This window comes from Pogoniulus pusillus, chromosome 1 (genome assembly GCF_015220805.1).
Source record: "Pogoniulus pusillus isolate bPogPus1 chromosome 1, bPogPus1.pri, whole genome shotgun sequence".
Classification (NCBI taxonomy): Eukaryota; Metazoa; Chordata; class Aves; order Piciformes; family Lybiidae; genus Pogoniulus; species Pogoniulus pusillus.
The window spans coordinates 34836148-34857025 of record NC_087264.1 but is presented as its reverse complement, the minus strand read 5'-3'; the positions used below and the strand labels follow the sequence as shown (position 1 = coordinate 34857025).

At 36.3% G+C, this 20878-nt stretch overlaps 1 protein-coding gene across 2 annotated transcripts in view; it reads left to right on the top strand.

Annotated features, from left to right (window-relative positions):
- The window catches only part of NOVA1 (NOVA alternative splicing regulator 1), a 155164-nt gene that overhangs the window by 129961 nt on the left and 4325 nt on the right, over positions 1-20878 (top strand). The window lies entirely within an intron of this gene.

The window sequence follows — 20878 nt, the reverse complement described above, 5'->3', positions numbered from 1 at the left end:
TTTGAAATGAATAAACTGTACTTTAAGCAGTATTTTAATTATACTCATTTATTTCTGAGCAAAAAAAATTATATGTCCAGTTCATTGTGTCCACAAATCATCATGCTGTGTCTCTTTTTGCCTTCCTTATGGAAACTAATAAGTTATATATACCATGCTTTTTAGAACTGTTTCATGCTTAATAAATACCTAATTTACTTTAATTTGCTGTTAAAAATTAATATACTTTATGTTTAAATAATGCAAATATTCAGTATGTGCTAACACTTTTTAACACATTATCTAAGTTAGAAAAGCTAGAAAAGCTCCTATCAGATCTTGCACCCATTGGTTCAAACACAACAAACTCATTTCCCCTAGTAGTTGACATTGTTGTTAATTACTGATTCTCGACTACTTGATGATTTGCTTAGAACTTGCTGGTTGTGTGAGTAAACAGCTTAACATAAACCAGAAAGCAAGCATATTAAATCAATATGTCTTTGTTCAACACATGACTATCTGTTGAAAGTCATATCTAATGGAGAAAGGAATGAAATGCAGAGAGAAAGGCTGTAGTTAGAACTGCTAAGAAAAATAGTGAAGGTGATCTCCCTCACTTCAATTTGAAAGCCTTCATCAGCCTGCTTCCATTCCAGCAACAGTTTTTTGACTTCATCATCACTAATTGACACAGATGAGATCTTTGTCACCAGCTAGGTGTATTTTACGAGTGCTCTGTGCAGCCTTTATCCTCTCCCTCTCTCTTAGTTTTAGTATTTTGTGTATTCTAAGTAGAAAGTTTTGAAAATGTTGAGCACATAGACCTTCTTAAAAAGTGATCTTACTGGTTTTATATCTCCTTTTTTTTCCTGTTTGATTTTTTTTCTTCTTTAATTATGAGTATACCCTGGTGATCATTATTTGGACTGAGAAGATGAGGTGCTTTTATTTACAGTGAATACTATTTGTCCGTGCTGTTTCACTAGCCTCAGGAAAATGTTTACTTTGCATCTGTTCTATGAATTTTGAATTATCAAAGTCAAAATGTAGCACATAAACTTTAGATGACCTTTTTAATATCTGAAAACACTTTCATAGAAAGTTGTTCTATAGGAATATTAAGTGATACAGTTAGATATACAAACTAAGGGAAATGTATGCTTTGTGTCTTGCCTATATCCTACATTACATCTTTTAATGCTTTTTATTTATAATCTGTGTTTTAAGTTTCCATACAAATAATCAAGACCTCTTTTGAACAGTACTCAAATTGCATGCGTGGAGAGGAATAATGAGTTCCTTAAGTAGCTTTTGGAACAGCTTTTATTATTAAGCCTGGTTTGTGGTCATTTCATCCCTCCTAGTATTTCCTAGTAGTTTCTATCCCTTCCAGCAGGAACATAAAGCACATGAAAAGGTAATTTTGGCCTTTCTGTTCATTCTAGTGCTACATGACGTAGGTGGCAATTGTTGGCAGCCCATAGTAGTGATTAGCATTCAGCACCAGTGTATCGATGAGCATCTGCACTGCGGCTATCGCATGAAAATAGGTTCCAACACGGTAATCTCAAACCTGTCAGTGGTTGCGTGAATACACAACAGGACAGGAGTAGAGAGCAACAACAAACATTTGTTTTGCTACACGGCTGTGTAAGGTGATTCTTAATGAAAATAACTGATTAGGTATGAGTTTTCTCATGCTACGTTAGGTTAAGAGGAGAGATCTTGTTTAACTGGGTGGAAGTCAGACAATTCAGTGTTAAGGTGTAGGATAAATTCCCAGCACATCCTGTTATGTGGATATGGTAGCATATCAGGCCTAAGGTCGTTCCATTTTCTTTAATATTGCAGTTGTGATATGTTAAAGATTAGTAAGGTGATTTAGCAAGATTTAAGCAAAAGTGAATGCTGGGTTGTTGTCAGAGTGAAATATTTAAGCCAAGTCAGAGGACTCCTTGTAAGTCTCCACAATTAGACAACTGTTGAGGATGTGTGTTGATGAGCATCTCTGATGTGATCTTTCCTGCTGTACAAGCATGTTAGTTGTATTCTCCTGACAGAGCTTGCATAGTGGGCATAGCAATTTCATGGCACACTTTTCACCACAAGAGGAAAATAGTTCTGCCAACAGAGGTCAGAGGAAGGTGGGCAGGAATTCTGTTTTCTTTTTATTATGCCTTCCTTTGGATGACTCACTTTGCCCCAGTTCAGATGAGATTATAACTCCTCTGCACAGCAGTTTCGACGCTTGTTGAATTGCCATGTTCATGAAAATCCAGTGTTCATGGAATTACATATCTTATGATTATCAAGAAGAAGATAGTCTGTAAAATGCCAGTGAAAGAAAATTCCTCCTTCAGAATTGTTATGTGTTAGAGTTATATTGAATTGCCAAGGAAACCTCAGTGTTGGAAGTGGAATTTTTTAGTTCTCTGTTCCAGGAAAATATACATCTGTCAGTATTATTGTTGTTAATGCCTTGTTTATTTTTTCAATAGAACTTCCTTGGGCCTTTGTTCATGTTAAGAGTTCATATACTGCAGCTTCCCAAGAAGTAAAGAACCAAAGAAGCGACAGAATTAGGGACATTTCAAATAACTTTTTCCTTTTTTGAGGTTTGGTTGGTTGGTTTGTTTGTTGGTTTCGTTTGGTTTTTGGGTTTTGGTTTGGTTTGGTTCAGTTTTTTTTTCCCCTGCTGCCTTCCTATCACTGAAAGTAACTCAGTGTCTCTGTACTTCTAGTCTAGGATATCCTAGATAAAAGTGTTACTCCCTCACAAACTTTGTCAGAGCATGGACAGACATAACAATGTTCTACTGACACCTCTGCAGCTGTCAGAAAACAGCTTTACGTTCACTTACCAGGAGGAGAAAATATTTTGCATTTCCACAGTACATCTCAAGTGGGAATTTCATCTCAAATGTGAAGAATGACAGCGTAAACATAATATAAAACATGCTTGCTTCTCCTCTGTAGCCCCTTGTAAAGGTGCAAATTTCAATATTTTAATGCTTGTGATATTAGATAGGTAATTATTTATACAATTAAACTGTTTGCATATTTTAATTATTTTTTCTTATTATTTGCCTGTTTTACTGATGTTATTTTAGAGGGAGAAGCATGAGTGATATAAACCCAAGCTTTGTGTTTTCCTTTGTCTATTTGATGTCCTGTTTATAAATAGTTACACACCCATAGATGTTTCTTTCTCCAGCCCCTTTTTTTTTGCCATGAAGTTCATACCACTGCTGACCTTTAGCAATGACTGTATAAAAATAAAAGGCCAAACCATGTATTCCCATTAATAAGTGAGTCAGAAGAGTGATGAGTAGGAATCCTTCCCCCTTTCCTTATCATCTAGATAGGCTTAAGCTCAGTAACGTGATAGGATTTATCATCACAAACTTTGCATCATTAACTTACTATATATGCCTTTTATTTTTTGGGTTCTTTTTGTAAACCCATTGTTTTTTTCCTGTGGCACCTGCATTTTTTACCGTTATGCCTTCTGCTGTTCTGCTTTGGTTTTGCACGTGAAACTCTCATTTTAATCACTTAATATAGTGTACTGCACGTTTTGTGGAGTGCAGATAGGTATAGGCTTTGTCCATCCAATCCTCTAGGTTGACAGTAGTTTGGGACATATTTGTGTCATCTGGTTGCTGTAATATGTTTACTAACTGATACTTCTAAACGTTTTTATCTAATGGAGATGAGCCCTTTTTTTTTTTGCTACTGCCCTTACCCAACTATTACAGCACAAGTGTGGCTGTTAAAATCTAGGTATTAGGAATTTGTTCTTTATTTTGTTCAAAATCTATAACTTGCAATAGAATATAATCATCCACATGTAACTAGAGATTAGAAGGGGAGAAGGGGATTGATAACTCTAAATTGCAATGGTTGCTGTAGATGGTCTTCTCCTTCCTGATTTAAAGGATAGTCCTGTCCTTGACATGAATTGACTTGCAGAAGCATATTTTTTTTTCATTCCTGAAGGGGAGACAGAATCTGAAAATAAAAGCTGTCTGTGAAACCTAAGGAGAGTTTTTAAAGTTTTGAACTCATATCACATGTAATTAATGTCTACTTTCTTGTGGGAAGTGGAAGAGGAAATAGGAGACAAAGCTTTGTTTTAATCTTCTGATATCAGTAGGACATGGAATTTTAAAGTATGTGTAATATCCAACTTCAAATGTTGGCTTTTTTTTTGCCACTAAATTATCTTTAAGTACAAATAGTGAATTCTAGTGATAATAAATAGCCATTGTAGGCCAACAAGATTCTATCACTGTTTCTATTTGACAGTTTGATGTGAGGTTTATTTAGAGTATCCAATTTCTGATCTACAATATTAATCTAATTTTGATGCCCAAATTTTAATGTCATTTCCTATAGTGGCATTGTGGAAATCTGTTTTCTTATTAAGTTTGTCACATTGACTGAGGCTGGATGTTTCACTTGATCTTTACAAATCTCAGTACCCTGTATTTAAAAGTTAAATCAATCTAAATTTATTCAGCATTCTGAGAAAAGGTGCTGTAGGACTCAAGAAATGTTAATACTTTAGTTTGACTGTCCAGAATATTTGCCATGGTAGTTCTCTGTGATATAACAATTTGACCTTATTTTCAATCTGTTAGATTGATCATATCTAAGTACAACCATTTTAGTTGCATCCAAAAGAAGATAGCTGAGTTCCATGCACGAAAGAAATGTACTGTTTGAAAGGGACTTCCTCTAACAGTGTTTCATATGGGTCTATCACCGAAGAATTCAGTACATCAAGTTCTAAAATTATATATACATGAAGACTACCAATGTAATGAATTATTAATACATTAAACACATGCTTCTAACTGTGGCATCAAACAATTTTTTTTGTTCATAAGCATAGGCATGAAAAGGAAGTCAGGCTTGTTGTGGTAGTGGTCTTCAGAACTGTATTAGAGCCAAACAAAATGGCCCCCAAACTTTTCTGCCACCTACAGAAAAATTCTTCACAAAGTCTCTCAAGATAGCATATCTCTTTGGTTAAGTCTCAGCAAGGACTTCTGTTTTAAGAGCTGTTCAACTCCACATTCAGAGTTTGAATGATCTGCCAAGTGCAGATCTGCAAGCAAAACTATAATTCTATGTTTGTGTATCTTGGTTTGATTTTATATTTGAAAAGAATTAGAATCAGTTAGCTTTCTGTGTCATCTTTCTGAGTGTAATGAACAGCATTATTATTATTTTTTTTTCTGTTAAAATAGATGCATGCTTTAAATAAATCAGTTTCTCCTCCTGTTTTGAACTCTACCAGGTTATTAGTTTTGTTTTAACTTGTCCTCCTTCTGCCCCCTCAAGAAAATTCAGGTGGAAAATTTTCAAGTAAAGCTTGAAAAAAACATGATAAATTAAAAGGGAGAAACTATTTTTATTTTCTGTTAAGAAAACAGCTTTTAACAAAAGAAATGTCCTATGTGCTTATGAAAAAGAATCATTGAACCCATTCAAAGTTGGAGAATACAGATTCTTCTCTTTGTCAAAATATGGGGAAGGTCTTCAAATGTCCTGTGCAAAGAGGTGTTTGGTTCCTTCATTTTGTTACAACTGTTTAAGCATACTTCTTTTAGCAATACACAATGAAAACAGATAGCAAGTTATGAAGTGCCAGATATTTCTCTATTTGAGTTCCATTCCATGTAGACTAAAGTTGGCAGCATGTAACTCTGAGGTCTAGCCAGGATTGTCATTGACTTGAAGTCCTTCATGCTCAGATTTGGTGACATAGTGTTTCATTCAGAACTAGTATTGGAATTAAAAGCCAACCATATTCTAAGGTATACATCAAGGAGTCAGTCAGTGTGCCCGTTGCTGTTTGAACAACCCAGGGAAAGCAGAACATCAGAGCAATTTCCAGAATGCAAATCTAGATTACTTAATATTTTTTTTCTGATGTTACTGTATTGCTCACACTAAAGTTAAAGTCTAAGTTTTCAACTATTTGGAATGTAAATTAGCAGCTTTTAGGAAGTCCAGAATTTATACGGTCAAGAGTTGTTGTGAATGCAGAAAGAAATACTGACATTAGAAATCTTAGTGCCACAGTGGGGCAGAACCTGTACAGCACAGATGATAAGGTAGATAAAGCAGCATCATATTTTTCTGACTTGTCAGGGTGAGTTGTGCAAGGAGTGGTTAGACCTGACCCTGAAAAACCCTACCTTGGGCATATTTTAGTTAATATTTAATTTGTGCCATCTGAAACATTATCACTTTCACAAGCTGTTTGTAGGAATAGGGCAGCAACACACTGCACATTCCTTCAGGCTTTATGTTAGATGCATCGTCTGCCTTTTTCATGCTTTGAGAACTCATCAGATGGTGAGAAGCCATATATAGATGTATTTGCCTGTAGTTTTGTGCCTGGAGTTATTTTCACAATTACTGGGTTTGGGGTTTGGGGTTTTGGTTTGGGTTTTGGTTGTTTCTTTTTTCTTTATTTTTGGTTGTGTGATTTGGTTTTGGTTGTTTGGCATTTTGTTTGTTTTGCTTTGCTTTGCTTTGCTTTTTTTCTTCTTTTTCTTTTTGAAAATAAATTAGGCTCCTGAAAAGTAGTAACAGCTTTGCAAATAGTGTATCAATGGAGGGATTATGACCACAGACTAATAAGCATCCTTAGAAATGCCCAGGGTCTGAGTCTGGTGGTCTGCTACTTCCTAGTTATCTACATTTGAACTTTGCAGTTTGCAGCATTAAAGAATATTTGTCTGGAGGTACAGAGTGACTGCTGACTCTTTGGCCCTCTGTTTTCCCCTGCTTCTCAAATGGGATCTCAGCAGATAAAGGTGGGAGATCAGAGGCTTTCTGAACTCTTTTTTCATTTTCCTCACACTATTCAGCATTAATAATTTTCTACGTGATGGATTATTCATTCAGTTGAACTTGGAACCTGCAATTTGCAGGGATTTGGAAAATGATTTAAATTTCTGTTTCTTTAAAGTTTCTGAAAGTCTGCAGCTTGGCAGTTCTACTGCAATGTAAATTCTTCTTCCAAATTTCTAGTAATCTTCACCTTTCTCAATTCTTTCTGGTTGTGTTCTTCACTTAACCAATACATAAATGCAGTAAGACTATTTTGATCCACTTGATAGTGATTGTAATAATTGTGACACTAGACTAACAGCTGCCCCCTACCCATGAGATACTGAAATGCAGTCTCCATGAAACCACTTTTAAAGTGTTAGAGTTATGAAATAGGTGAAACTGTGATTAATTACATTCTTTAGTAAAGAGTTCTGAAGCCAAATACAGATCCTCCAGATCTTCTGCAGACCTATGCTCCTCTATAGTTAAATGATGCAGAAAAAGCAAAATCAAGTCTAAAGATATGCAGACCTTTGCAGAATATTTATTCATTGTATTTAAATTATCTATTAAAATAACTGAGTAAGAATTGTCTAGAATCAGTATTGCCACATTCAGTTTTAGAAACAGATGGAAATAACAGGTAGCTTTTTGTTAAAGACATTTCACAGATTATATTTCACCTGTATTTGAACATTTATTCAGCTGGTTTATGGAAATGCCAGATTTAATTATGGCAGCACTAATTAGATAATTAATGCTGTATATTACATGAACAATTAATGCTGTATTTTACATGAACATTTACAGTAAAAAATGGCTTTGCACAATGTGTACATATACACTAATGCTTGCCTTTACTGCAAGCAGTTTCTAAACAAATTGCAAGTTATAATAAGAGGAGAGTACAGCTTTGAGGTGAAAATTATGTTTTGAAACATGAATGCAAGAATTTAAAGTACTAATGACAAGAACTCGGGTCTGTTTTATTACACAAATGTTTTTTTCATGTGAAGATGCCTTTCTACTAGGTTGATTTCGATTAAGGAGTCCAGGTGCAAAACATGAGCTGTAAAATGCTTTAACTATAAATGTTAGTATTTAGTTATTTCATGATAGGAATGGATCTTTTGTAAATGTAATTATATTCCATAGCCTATCTAATATTCAGTATTTGTTAGTCAAAACAAAATAGAATTACTTAACTATAATATGATAATGGCAAGGAGTTAACTGAATGAAAATACACAATTTTGATTGTACTACTAATTGTCCTGCTACTTACAGTGTTAATGTGGGCCTGTTTGACTTTTATTTGGCTGGTAAGAAAAATACATTAATAAAAGTGAAAGAAAAGAAAAATACATCAGTAAAAGTGAAAGAAAAGAGCATAAACTTGTGAGTTCAAATGTCAGAGGGCTCAGGAAAAGTAGTTCTTTTTAATATTACCCAGCACATTTTCTCATTGCAAAATTAAGAAAGGATTTATTTGAAGTGCTTTTTTTTGCTGTTGAAAAGACAGAATAAAACTGTACTTATAACTCTATAGTTCAGATTTTATGCAGTTTCACATAAACTTTCTGAGATTAGACTAATTTGGAATTCATTTATTGAGCTCTGTCTAAAACAAAGTAATTTGTTAAGTACAAAAAAAGGATAAATGTTATTGTGATACCAGGTCTAGTTAGTAAACCTATTGCTTTTTCTCACCTTTATCTTATTTTGAGACAATTACTCCTTTTTTTCTTTTTTTTAAATTTTTTTATTTGTCAGTATTTTTGTCTCTCAAGACAAATAAATTGTAATTTATAGAATTTGAAGAATATATGTAGAGTATATGCAGGAGTTGAGAACAGGACAGGAGTAAGATGTAAATTTATTTCAGCCTGTCTAAACAAGAGATTTAAATCCAATTTAGGAGGATATTGGCCTCAAATTTACTCTTGGAAATGTGCTTTTTCCTGGTTGGTGCACACAGAGAATTTCACATGTAATACAGATATAAAACCAGGATGTGTATGTATAAATACAGCCCTACATAACAGTTGTGCCCCACAGCCTTAGTTTGCATAAGAACTATTTTTGGTTTATATCAGCTAATGACCTAGCTAAAAAAAAATGATAGTAAGTGTCTGTATTCAAGTATTGTCTATGCCTAGCTTTTGTAATAACTGAATCTTAAGAGCTGCTTTTTGCTGCTATTGCTGCTTGTCTGTAGATAGTTTTCCTTAGTGAAATTTGGTACCCACCATATGAGAAATAATCCAGAGTGCAGAAGTATGGAGACAGCATGTGTTTTAACGATAAATATACAGAGTTTCCCCCCACTGAGCTAAATAGACTATGATCTAAATCCAGAATCTTCATGTTTAACAAGGAGGATATAACTGTACCCTTGATTGTCTTGCAATTGTAGCTTTTCTTGTGGTAAGCTAAGTTGACTCTGATAACTGGCCTGTGTTAGCAATTACCACACTTTTTGTCTCTGTTTACTCAAATGATTGCTGATTTCTGTCATTGCCTCCATTTTGAATTGGCTTGTCAGAGAATTCTATTAGTGCTGGAAGGCTATGGAATCCTGTAGTAGCACTTACTACTAAGTTTGAAGACGGCCACCTATTAGTAAAACTACATCTTTTTTCTAATAAGAGTTTCTGCTAAAACTATTTTTATGAGCTAGAGAGGGCTACTGAAAAGTTTTCACAGTCCCTTAACTTCTTTAGCATTTGAAACAAACTCTGAACTGATGTCTGTGAGATAGATAAGTAGTTTTGCTATACAAAACTGCTTTTTATTAGTTAAGCCACAAACAATACAGAAAAAGGTCAACCCTCTGCTGCTTATCATTATTTTCAAAGCCAAGGTTGCAAAGTACTTAAAGTTCTTAATACCATTAATCTAGATAATTCACCTAGATAGACAGGATGTATTTTACATAAGTCAAATTCCTTGGTTTTCATCATTCTTATAATAAAAAGCACTATGAAGCTGTACAGAACAATCTGGAGGTTAGGATATGCACTTATTGTCACTGAGCTGAGACATTAATGGGGTTGCTAAAAGGATTTTAATTCCCTTCCTTCTATTGCTGAGAGGAATGGAGAAAGAATAATTACCCTAGTATTGCAAATAATGTAGGAGGAGATGTGAGGACATTATTATTTTGTCTTCTGACCACAAAAACTCAAAGATGTTCATTTAGACACATTGCGTTCATCTCCCTTCATCTTTATTGGTTGCTGTTTGCCATGTTCATTGCAGTTATAAATAGAGCAAGTCGTTTATCATTCCACCGTGTTTACTTCATGCATATTGGTTGAGGATATTTTACTTTACAGTTTGGTGATCTGTGAGTAAAGAGCATGTGCAAATCTGTGCCAAATTACATCAAGATACACCCTTAAAAATGCCGTATTCTTTCTTATAGCTAGATGTGTAACTAAATATAGACTGGATGGAAAAGATATCTCTCAAACATTATTTCAGGAGCTTAATATTGGTAGCAGCTAAAATTTGGTTTCAGTGAAAGGTTGGAGAATCCCTTGAAGTAATTCTGTCAAAGAGTGGGGGTTTTATTCTGTCATTTTGCAACGTGGAAAGCTTTCTTTTTTCTGTGTGTGTGTAAGCACACTCATGTATGATATGATTGCAGCTGTGAGATTCTAAGACATGATGGGAGGGAGGGATAATTCCATGCATCCTGTCTATGAAAAGCAGGAATATGTGCATGTCTTCCACATGCACTCACTTGGCTTTTGTTTTTTCTTTCTGTTATTAGAAACAGAATTGCAAACAAATTATATAAAGGGAGACTGCTGACTAAGTAGCTTCTCTGCTATCTAGCTGAGCTGGAGCTGTTGGTGGAATACTAAATGCAATTAATCAAGTATTATGAAGTTACATATAGGAGTATATAGGTATAGTACAGAATATATATTCAGGTGCTTTGGTATTTACTTCATGTATTTACATTTCTCTTTAAGTTCTTGCATCAAATCCTGTGCCATTTGGTACAACAAGAAGGACTTTTCTTGTTTTATTTTTTCCTTTTGTTTTCCCTTTTTTAATTGTTGTGTGCCTGGGTAGGTTTTGTTTTTTTTTAATCAGCCTCCTTTTAAAAACTGTTTACCATCTCTGTACATGTTTGTATGTGAAGGAAAGCTGCTGTTTACTAAATCAGATGAAGAACTCATTTCATTGCTCTTTGGAAAATGTTTTGTCATTACAGCTTTAGTGCCTAGACCTGACAAGGTACCTTCCACTCTTATTTTTTGTGTTAGAATAGTTCACATAATGGACTTCGATGAGAAGGAGTAATTACATCCCTGATCAGTGATTCACAAATTCCTCATTACAAGATTATTAAGGAGATACCAAGAAAAAAGACATGAGCATGCAGCAGTAATTGAAAATTGTCAAGAATCATCACTAGAAGATTCTTAAAGAAGCATTTGAATTTAGGATTTTCAGAGTCCTCTAAATATGTAGTTTTGTTACTGTGTTTCTGAACATACAGGCATGCTTTTTGAATTAACATGCCTAAAAGAGCTTCTAGCAGTCTGCTTTTTTTTAAAGTTATGGTTCATTTCTTGTTCGTAGAAAATAATATTTCTAGAATCTGAGAAGTCCTGAAAAGGATATTTTTCTATTACTTCTTCTCTCCTTTTATCCTTAAGTTCAATTCTTTTGAAACAAATGTGCTGCTTAATTGAAAATGCAGTTCTAGATGTCAAGCACAGTGCCAGCAGTAGTCTTCTATACCAGTAAGCCAACTCATGTACAGAGGGATCAAGTCCTACCAGTCAGTGCTCAGCAATAGAAGAGTGCCTTGTTTCATGACAGTCATACATGTCTACATTTGCACCTAGTGTATTATGGCTACTAATACAGAGAGGTACTAATACCTGTACGTAACAGTTACAGTATTGATATTATCTGATTATAGTATAGGAAAAGGAAACTTAGATAAATGCTTAAAGTATAATTACATAGATTATGATGGTGATCATTATTAGGAATTGAAGTACTTGCTTAATGTTATAAAGCCCACCTGTTTCTAATAAAAAAACCCATGTAAATCTAATGTGGTATCTAGTAAAACACTGCACAGACTGAGGGGGATCAGGGATAACACTGATTAGATGAACCATACCTTGGCACGTGCTTTTTCAGCAGTGATGGTGTGGCACACTGCAGCTGGAGTGTAGTCCCTTCTTAGTGACTATACTCCAGGGACTGTACTCTTCTATAGTCCTTCTTTTTTTCCATCTATCCCCATTTGGGCTGCAATTTTTTTATCACATAGATGATCTTCCTAGTACATGGCAATCCATTGACTTAAAGAAGTTAGTATCAAAACAGTCTTGCTTAGAAAATTCCTACAAGTGTCCTCTCTCAAAAAAAAATATTTCTTGTGATCAGCTTAAAGTTGAGTTGATGGGGTTCTTCAGTGTTGTGTGATGAGCTGAAGTGATTAAAATCTAAATGTTTGCTGTCAGCCATCAGCCAAAACCAAAGTGTGTTTAGCAGAATTTATCACCATCTCTAACACAGAAAATTACTAAAAACTGTGTGCAATGACTGTTAGCTCATGTGGAGAGGTGGTTTATATTGCCATACTCTTCTGAAATAGGTATTTGCTGAGTTTATGGTAATTTAGATGCTGTTCTGATCTTTTTTGGGGGGAGTAGCTTTTTTTACTGTCTTTTATGTTCTTGGATTCCTCCTTGTTTCTCAGTTCAGCATAGCAAGATGTTTGAATTTCTAGGTAAAAGCTAGCTGCACTCTCTTTTACATCTGTGCTAGTTTGAGCCTAGCTGGGATATTTCAGTGAGTGGAATTAGATTATAGGCTGTGAAAAGGAAACAGTGGTGATGTCTACTTCACTCATAGGCTTGCCGAGATGTATAAAAACAGGAACACAAACATAGATAATAGAGTTAGTCTTTGGCTTTGGCTGCCTCCTTCTTACCTCTGACCTGCTGTCTGCTTCCTAACCCCCCTGGCCAATTCTCCAAACTCACTTTGAACATAAGGCAAAGTCTGGGATAAGGTAGAAGGGTGGAAAGGAGGATCCACCCCTGCCTATTTCACTCAGAGTGTTGCTGAGCACTGTCTGTCTAATCTAAACCAACATCAATCTGTGTGGAGTTTATAGAGCAGACAGATTTGATTATGTTACTTTTAAAAAAGGTTCCTACTGAATTGGAGAGGAATACAGGAAAGTATGGATGTACAGAAAGGGAAAAAAAAAGGGCACACATGAATCCTTAACACCTAAATCAGATACAAGATGCATGAGAATTGCTCCAGAACCTTTCCCCCAGCCAAGCTAAACCACCAAACCCCAGGTCTAGCTTTGTTCCCTCCCCACACATCCTTGTCTCCCCTTAGACCCACACAGGCCTGCTTGTGCAGCAGGAAATTCACTGCAGCCTTGGAGGCCCCAGGCAGGTTGCTCCCCCGTTAGTTACCCAGACAAGACCCCCTCTGGAGAGCCGAACGGAAGAGAGAGAAAAGAGAAAGATTTGACTTTGATGCCCACTTGTAAAATAACAGCAGGATTATGGGATTGGATAACAAAATGACCATTTCCCTGGACAACCAGGTCCATCCCCTGGCGGTCTTCTTAAGGGAACCTGAGACCACTCCAACTACCACAACATCCTTCATCCATTCTCTACTATAGTTTTGGTCCCCACCTTCTCACTTAAAGCTTCAGTTTTCAAACTGTTGGAATGTAATAGGTGTGACTGGCCAAACTGGTGGGTATCTGTGAGTATAGAAATAAAAAATATGGAAATCTACAGGGAGTTTTAAGAAAGAGGCAAAAAAACAACTATGCTAAAACTTTACCTTTGGGTGCAAATAGCCATACATTTCCTATTTCCAGTCATCAAGCACTTTCTCTTCTGGCCTCCCATGAAGAGATCTCAAGCAGCTTTGAGTAGGAATGAAAGTGACTTTTTAATGGTCCTTACAAATCCCTTCTTTCCACACCATGGAACTGACATGGTGCTGCTGGATCTCCTTATTTCCACAGCTCTGACAGGAGAGAAGGCCTCCTGCAGGTGACACAGCATTCGAGAACTTGAATTTTATTACCACAATATCACAGTATCACAGTATTATTAGGATTGGAAGAGACCTCACAGGTCATCAAGTCCAACCCTTTACCACAGAGCTCAAGGCTAGACCATGGCACCAAGTGCCACGTCCAACCTTGCCTTGAACAGCTCCAGGGACGGCGACTCCACCACCTCCCCGGGCAGCCCATTCCAGTGTCCAATGCCTCTCTCAGTGAAGAACTTTCTCCTCACCTCCAGCCTAAATCTCCCCTGGCGCAGCCTGAGGCTGTGTCCTCCCATTCTGGTGCTGGCCACCTGAGAGAAGAGAGCAACCTCCTCTTGGCCACAGCCACCCCTCAGGTAGTTGTAGACAGCAATAAGGTCACCCCTGAGCCTCCTCTTCTCCAGGCTAAACAATCCCAGCTCCCTCAGCCTCTCCTCGTAGGGCTGTGCTCAAGGCCTCTCACCAGCCTTGTTGCACTTCTCTGGACACGCTCAAGCATCTCAATGTCCTTCCTAAACTGGGGGGCCCAGAACTGAACACAGTACTCAAGGTGTGGTCTAACCAGTGCAGAGTACAGGGGCAGAATGACCTCCCTGCTCCTGCTGACCACACCATTCCTGATGCAGGCCAGGATGCCATTGGCTCTCTTGGCCACCTGGGCACACTGCTGGCTCAGTGTGAATGAGTGCTTAATAAACTTGAATTTTATTATAAATGAATGCTTAATAAATGTCACACCTATCTTGTAGAAATCAACTGCGGCAAAGATAATTTGAAAACAAGTTAGAAGTTCCATCATTCCTGTGTCCTATCAGCTCTGTAGATTGATAGATTCATTTCAAGAAAAGACTGGATGAGGCACTTAGTGCCATGTGTGATTCTATGATTTATGGTGTAGTTTTCAGAGACTGATTTTGGGCATTCTTACCTGGAATGCTGAAACGTGATTTCGATTTTAAGTTTGGATTGACATCCTAAAGTAATCTGGAATAAGTTTATATGCTGTTAAAATAGCTCTCTAATCTGGCCAGCAATTTCAGAAGATGAATATCTCAATGCAAGTCTAGTACTCCATTTTAAGCTTTTCCATGCTTTCAAGTTCTAGTCAGCTTCAATGAAAAGTATAATTGACACAGTAAAAGCAAGTCTTTTTTACATATTCTATTGTCTGTCTTTTCATCTGAATTCACCTGTGACATAACAGCATCATAGATTTTTCTGCATTTAGTTGTTTTAGAAGCCCATCATTGTCTATTTTAGCCACATTTATCAAAGTTTGTACTGAAAACTTGGCACTTGAATAGTTGCGAGGTTCTGTAAATGTTAATATTGTATATGAAACTAGAAAATGCTTACTGCAGTCAGAGACATTCTTCTGAACACTCTTAGGGCTTCTCTTGGACTTGCAGGTCCACAGCCATTAACAAAAAGAAATAGGAACCTTCCCTTTCCTTTAAGTCAATGGAGAAGGTGTTCTTAAGTGTCCAATGATAGGCTATCCAAGATTTGCTGCTAGCATCTTCTCAGCAACACAGAGACATAGCGAAATGATGTTTATCTGGAAATAGTTGCAGGTAAAATACATGAAGGAAATGCTACAATTACACATACTGCTTGTGATGAGAAGGAAACCTCAATAACATAAACATGACTGGGAAAAAAAAGATGTGCGTTATGTTAGAACAAAGCAGTAGGTAATCTCTTCCCCTAATCCAATTTCCTTTGTTTAGAGAATATTTCAGCTCTAGATACTCTTTTATAGAAAGAGAGAATTTGAATTTTAATAGCCTTTATAGAATTTAAACATAATCATGGAAGATGTACACTAAGATCTAGGTTTCTTTTCATTATGATCTAGCTAAATTTATCAAAGAGTGTTTTTTAAATGGATATTTGCTTTTTTTCTTTTTTTTTTTTTTCAACTAAATATCAAACAGACCATTAGAAATGTCTCTATTCCGTCTGTTTTCTCTCTAAAAAGAAAATGTGTACTCTTGGACAAAGCAAACAGCAATTTGTTGAATTCATAACAAATCTGAAAAAGTAAGTTGATTTTTCATTTTATCTACCAATGGAACCCAACTCAGAACTACTGGAATTCCACTAACCTCCTTGAGGGTTATGTTATGTGCAGTCAGATTTGCTGTGAGAGCCTGGTGTTGTCTGAGACCGAGTCAGAGTCTGACAAGAGCAAACACCTGTGCAGACCAGCCTAGTATTTACGTCTGCTGCACACATAGGGTGACTCATGACTATTTGGTAGCATGTCCTGCCTTGATTTTTGGTTGGCATTGGGTATGCAGCCAGGGACTTTTTGAGGAGTTTCCTGAGGTGATGGAACATGGCTGTAAATTCCAAGTGCAGGCATCTTCTTGCCTGTATTGTGCTTTAGTTGCCTTTCTACTTGATCCCAGTAGACTTCTGTTGATCCTGGTCTTTACTTTTCTCCCAGATTTTCACCCCACTCCACTTCAGTTAAAGGATGGATAACATGAAACAACTCTCATCAATACAAGCCTGCTGTATCAGTGTGTTTAGCCTGTCCCTCAAAGAAAGAATAAATGGTTCTTGCTGGGTTTTGAGTGCTTTCTACTGGAAGTTGTGCTTTTAGAATACTCTCTCATCAACTCCAAGCCTGTCGTCAAATGAGCACCTAAATAGCATGAAATTTTCATAGGTGTAGAATCCAATACCCTGATGCAGTATTGAAGAGTTTAAATTGATGAGCAATGGAGACAGAAAAAGAGATAAAATGGAAGATAGTAATTTGAATAGAGTTTTAAGGGAATACAATGTTTTGCTTGGAGAGACTAAAATATAGAATTGTGCCAGATTAGGATGAATTTTGTTAATTAGATGAAGCCTTTTTGTAAAGGTGTTTCACTGTTAAGAGAAGATAAAATAGCATTACATGAGTAGTTGAAAAATGTAATAGAAGGAAAAAAGAACAACTATTATAGAAGATTCATGGCATGGATTATAATTAAACTTGTGAAAATGAAAGAGGAAAAAGGAAAGCTGAATAATAGGTATGAGAGTCTCCGTTCATTGCTGTCTGTGCAGTCTCTTCAGAAGCAATTCTGTGAGGTGGATTATTCAGAGGATGATACAATTAAATGCTTTTACTGTCAAATTTTGGTGTTTGGGTTTTGGTGGTGATGGTGTTTGGTTTGTTTTTTTTTTTTTTCCAGGCTTTGATGCTATTTTGTATAATCAGTAAGGCGATTTTGGTGTCATTCAGTGCAGGCGTATGTCACGTCGCCATGGGAAGCATTAAACTTAAAGCCCTTTTTTTGGGCCTCTTTACATACAATTACTCTAATTGTCATATCAACCATATCAAGTGCTAGTTCTTGCTATCTAGCAGGACTGTGTGCATTTCATCCTCACACTGCTTTTGCCAAGTAAATACTTTGTATTAGCTGGATGGCACATAAGGTACTGCTTTCTGATTATCATCCCCTGACCTCCAAAGGCTACGAGAACAGAGAATGCAACCTGAGGATATTTTGTCACAGACAAGAGAAAGAAAATAGGGCATAAAAGAGGGAAAGGATTGAAAAGCTTGCTATAAGTAACTGGAGATGTTTACACAGGAGGAGTGGGTTGGTTGTGGAGACAGGACATGAGGTGTTAGTGTGGATAGTGATGCAGGTTTGGTCATCATTCTGCTTCCCTTGAAGATATTTTGCATGTGTTGATAGATGCTCAGAGCAGATAATCCCCTTACAGTGTGAGGGAGGGGATGAGAAGCGGCCCAGCATAATCACTGAACATCTGGCATTCCACAGTAGATGGTGTTCAGCTCCCAGAACATAGCCAAGACTTTGGTAAATCAGAAGAGTTTTCGGACAGTGCTGGTGTGATAGGCTATGGTGGTCATGCAAGTGAGTTAAGAAAAGGGTTAGGGAATTAGTTAATACAGAGTTTTGGAGCCTAGTGTTCCACAGGATGCATGGGTGAATATTAACCACTAATGCTAAGTTAAAGTGATCTAACTTGTGTGCTCTGAACAGAATGGTTGAGAACCTTTAAGTACTGAGCATTCTCCTCTGAAGTGCGTAATTTCATCAAATCTCTGACACCTCCATTTGCAACTGAGGGCAACAAACTACTCTGCAGTTCAAGTTCTTCTCAAGCACCACAGTTTCTTGGACTGCTGCACTTTTGTCAAGGCTTTGAAAGACATCATAATGTGTTGGGGCAAACAGAGGCAGTGAAACTGCCTTGTTTCATTTATTTTCGTTTCGGTTTGATTCCTTTTCAGGGGAGAAGTACTATACTCACTGAGCCTGATTCAGAACTTGCTTTTGCTAATGTAAATAGCATGAGAGTGATGCCTGTGGAAATAATTAATTTGCTTTGTGAGTAAGCAAACGTCAAGATTGCAATCCTTAATTTTTTATCAAATCTCTTTGGCATGAAAGAAAGGTTGAGTTCCATTTCTTTTTCTTATTTTAGTATAGCATTTGAAAAAAATATGTCTTGCATATGTATTTTAAGCTTATGTTCATAGTTGCTTTAGATACTCCCTCTCCTTTTTGCAGCACAAATTTCAATCTATCCAGCAGTGTATACACTAATCTGGAAACCTAACCTTCCTGCGTAGGCAAAGATATCTTTATTGGATAGCTCAGAGCACTTACTTGACTTGCAGTTAGGTTTTTCACTTCTGCATCCAAAGCACTTTCTGAAGGGAACTGAGAGCACTGTACAAATTCCCTGAGAAGGAGGGATTTCAGTACTTTAAAAACCGTGGTGGCACAGGTGGAAAAAAAACCAATTGAAATAACCTTTGCTTTTTCCAATTTCAGTTTGTGAAACTGCTGTTGAGACCAAAGGTTTTGTCATCTTATTTTGTATCATTTAAATTAAGGACGTTAAGGTAGAGCTTCAGCAGCAAATAAATATTTGATATTTGCAATTTTTATTCGCAACATTTATTGACAATTGACATTTGCAATATTTACATTGGCATCTAAAGGTCTGTGGCCTAATGTATTAGATGTTTGCCATAAAGAATTGATATTTCGATATATAATCAACTGAATGAAAGAAATAGGTGAAGAATTACAAAATGGTAGCAAGACTAATAAAGCCTAAACAAGCTTTTTTTTTTTTAAGTTAATTATCCCACTATTGAAAGAACACACAACTAAAAGAGTGCTACAATTGACTATCTCAAAATACAGCAAATGTTGCCATTCCTTTCAGGAAGAAGAGAATTTTATGTGTATTTTAAGCAAAATGCGTTCAAATATGTTTGTGTTCTGTTAAAAGCAAGTTTTGATTCGAATATAGTATTTGCTGTGGCACTTTGGTATAAAACAGATTGTGCATGTTGTCTAATGTTTTCACACATGTCTATTGTTAAAGTATATCTTACATACTGACCTCTCTGTTGGCAGGGGTTGTATTCAAAATTGTCCACTAAATGAACAAGCTAATGTTTCTTAAAAGAAGATGCTTAGGAATGGAGATTTTTACTTACTTCAGGAGCAGATGAACATAGAATATATTAGCACAGCAAATCTAAGATGCATTTTCTGATGTGCAACGTAATTTGTTTGTTCTCCATATGGCTAAGTACAAAACCATTTTGGGACAAGGTGGGAATGGATGGGTATGGAGGAGGAGATAATTCTTTATTTTTCCTATGCCTAGACAGACAGGTTTGTTAAAGAATCAGAGATGGTAACAGTGAACCAAATGGACTTCTGTGATGCAAAGGGAGAAAATAGTAGTTTCTAACTGAGACTATCTTTCTTGTTGCACACAGAACGTTTTCTTGATTTTGTGCCTGAATGAAACCTTTCTTTTATTTTACTATGCCAAACCTTTAAAGGAATCCTCACCATATTTCAGTAGCCTGAATTTTCATGTGTAGCTATGTTATGATATGTGCTCCAACGCTGCCTTAAAAAGAGGCATTGCTAACTATTCTAGTTAGCTCTGCAGAGTGTATTTTGTACCTTCTTAGATGACTTTCTCAAGCTTCTGTGCCTAATTTGATCTGAATTGTTGTGAAATCAATCAGGGTCAGGCAAGTCAGAGTTACCAAAATATCCCCAAAAATATTAGGTATGTTTTAAATCAGTGGAGTCAGGTAGTTCTTTACAGCATGTGGCACAAAACCATAACCATGAATTCTGTGACAGACAATACAAGATTTGCAGCTTTATTGAGTCTTCCTGGGCGACTTTGTTTTTGTAGTGCTTTGAATTTTTTGGCCTGTTTACTTAAAACCAAACAAGCAAACAAGAAATTGACCAAGCAAGCAAAACCTTTTAATACTTGTATTTAACAAAAATTTGAACATCCCTTACATGTAGCAAGTAGTTAGCACATTTTGGGTCCTGGTTCCAAATACCAAATCTGAGGGTGCCTTATTTATTTTTTTATTTATTTTGTCTGATAGAAGAACCAAAAAAACAGGGTACTTCAAAATCACTAAATACTTTGAAGTATATTTTATGAGGTGTCCTGAACTAAAAGTGATTGTCTATAAACATATACAAAGCCCATTTCAGTGTGTATGTAATATACAGCAGTATGTCTGTAAGTATATACACACATTGAGATGTTGGTGGTTTTGGAGGATTATTTGGTGAATGGGTGAGGAGAAAGTTGTTGGTTTTTTTTTCAATCATATAGTTTTGTGTTACCTTCAGAATAAGACAGCACTTAGTTCCTTATTTACTCCATGGAAGGCCTTCTGTTTTCATGTCAGTGAGTGTAAATTAAATTCTGAAGAAATCAAAAGTTCTGTGTCTGTTGTAAAACAGTTCCGTGCAAAATACAATTTGGTCTTTCAAATGACACAATTATGGTACCATTTTTAATGTCCATTTTGTGCAAGTGAAAAATATAAGAGCTTCTCAAATTTTATGCTGGGTTCTCAAAACTTTTATTTTGATGCTATCGTAACTGGCAAGAGCTAAAGTGGGTAAGACTAGAAAAAAAGCTTATTTAT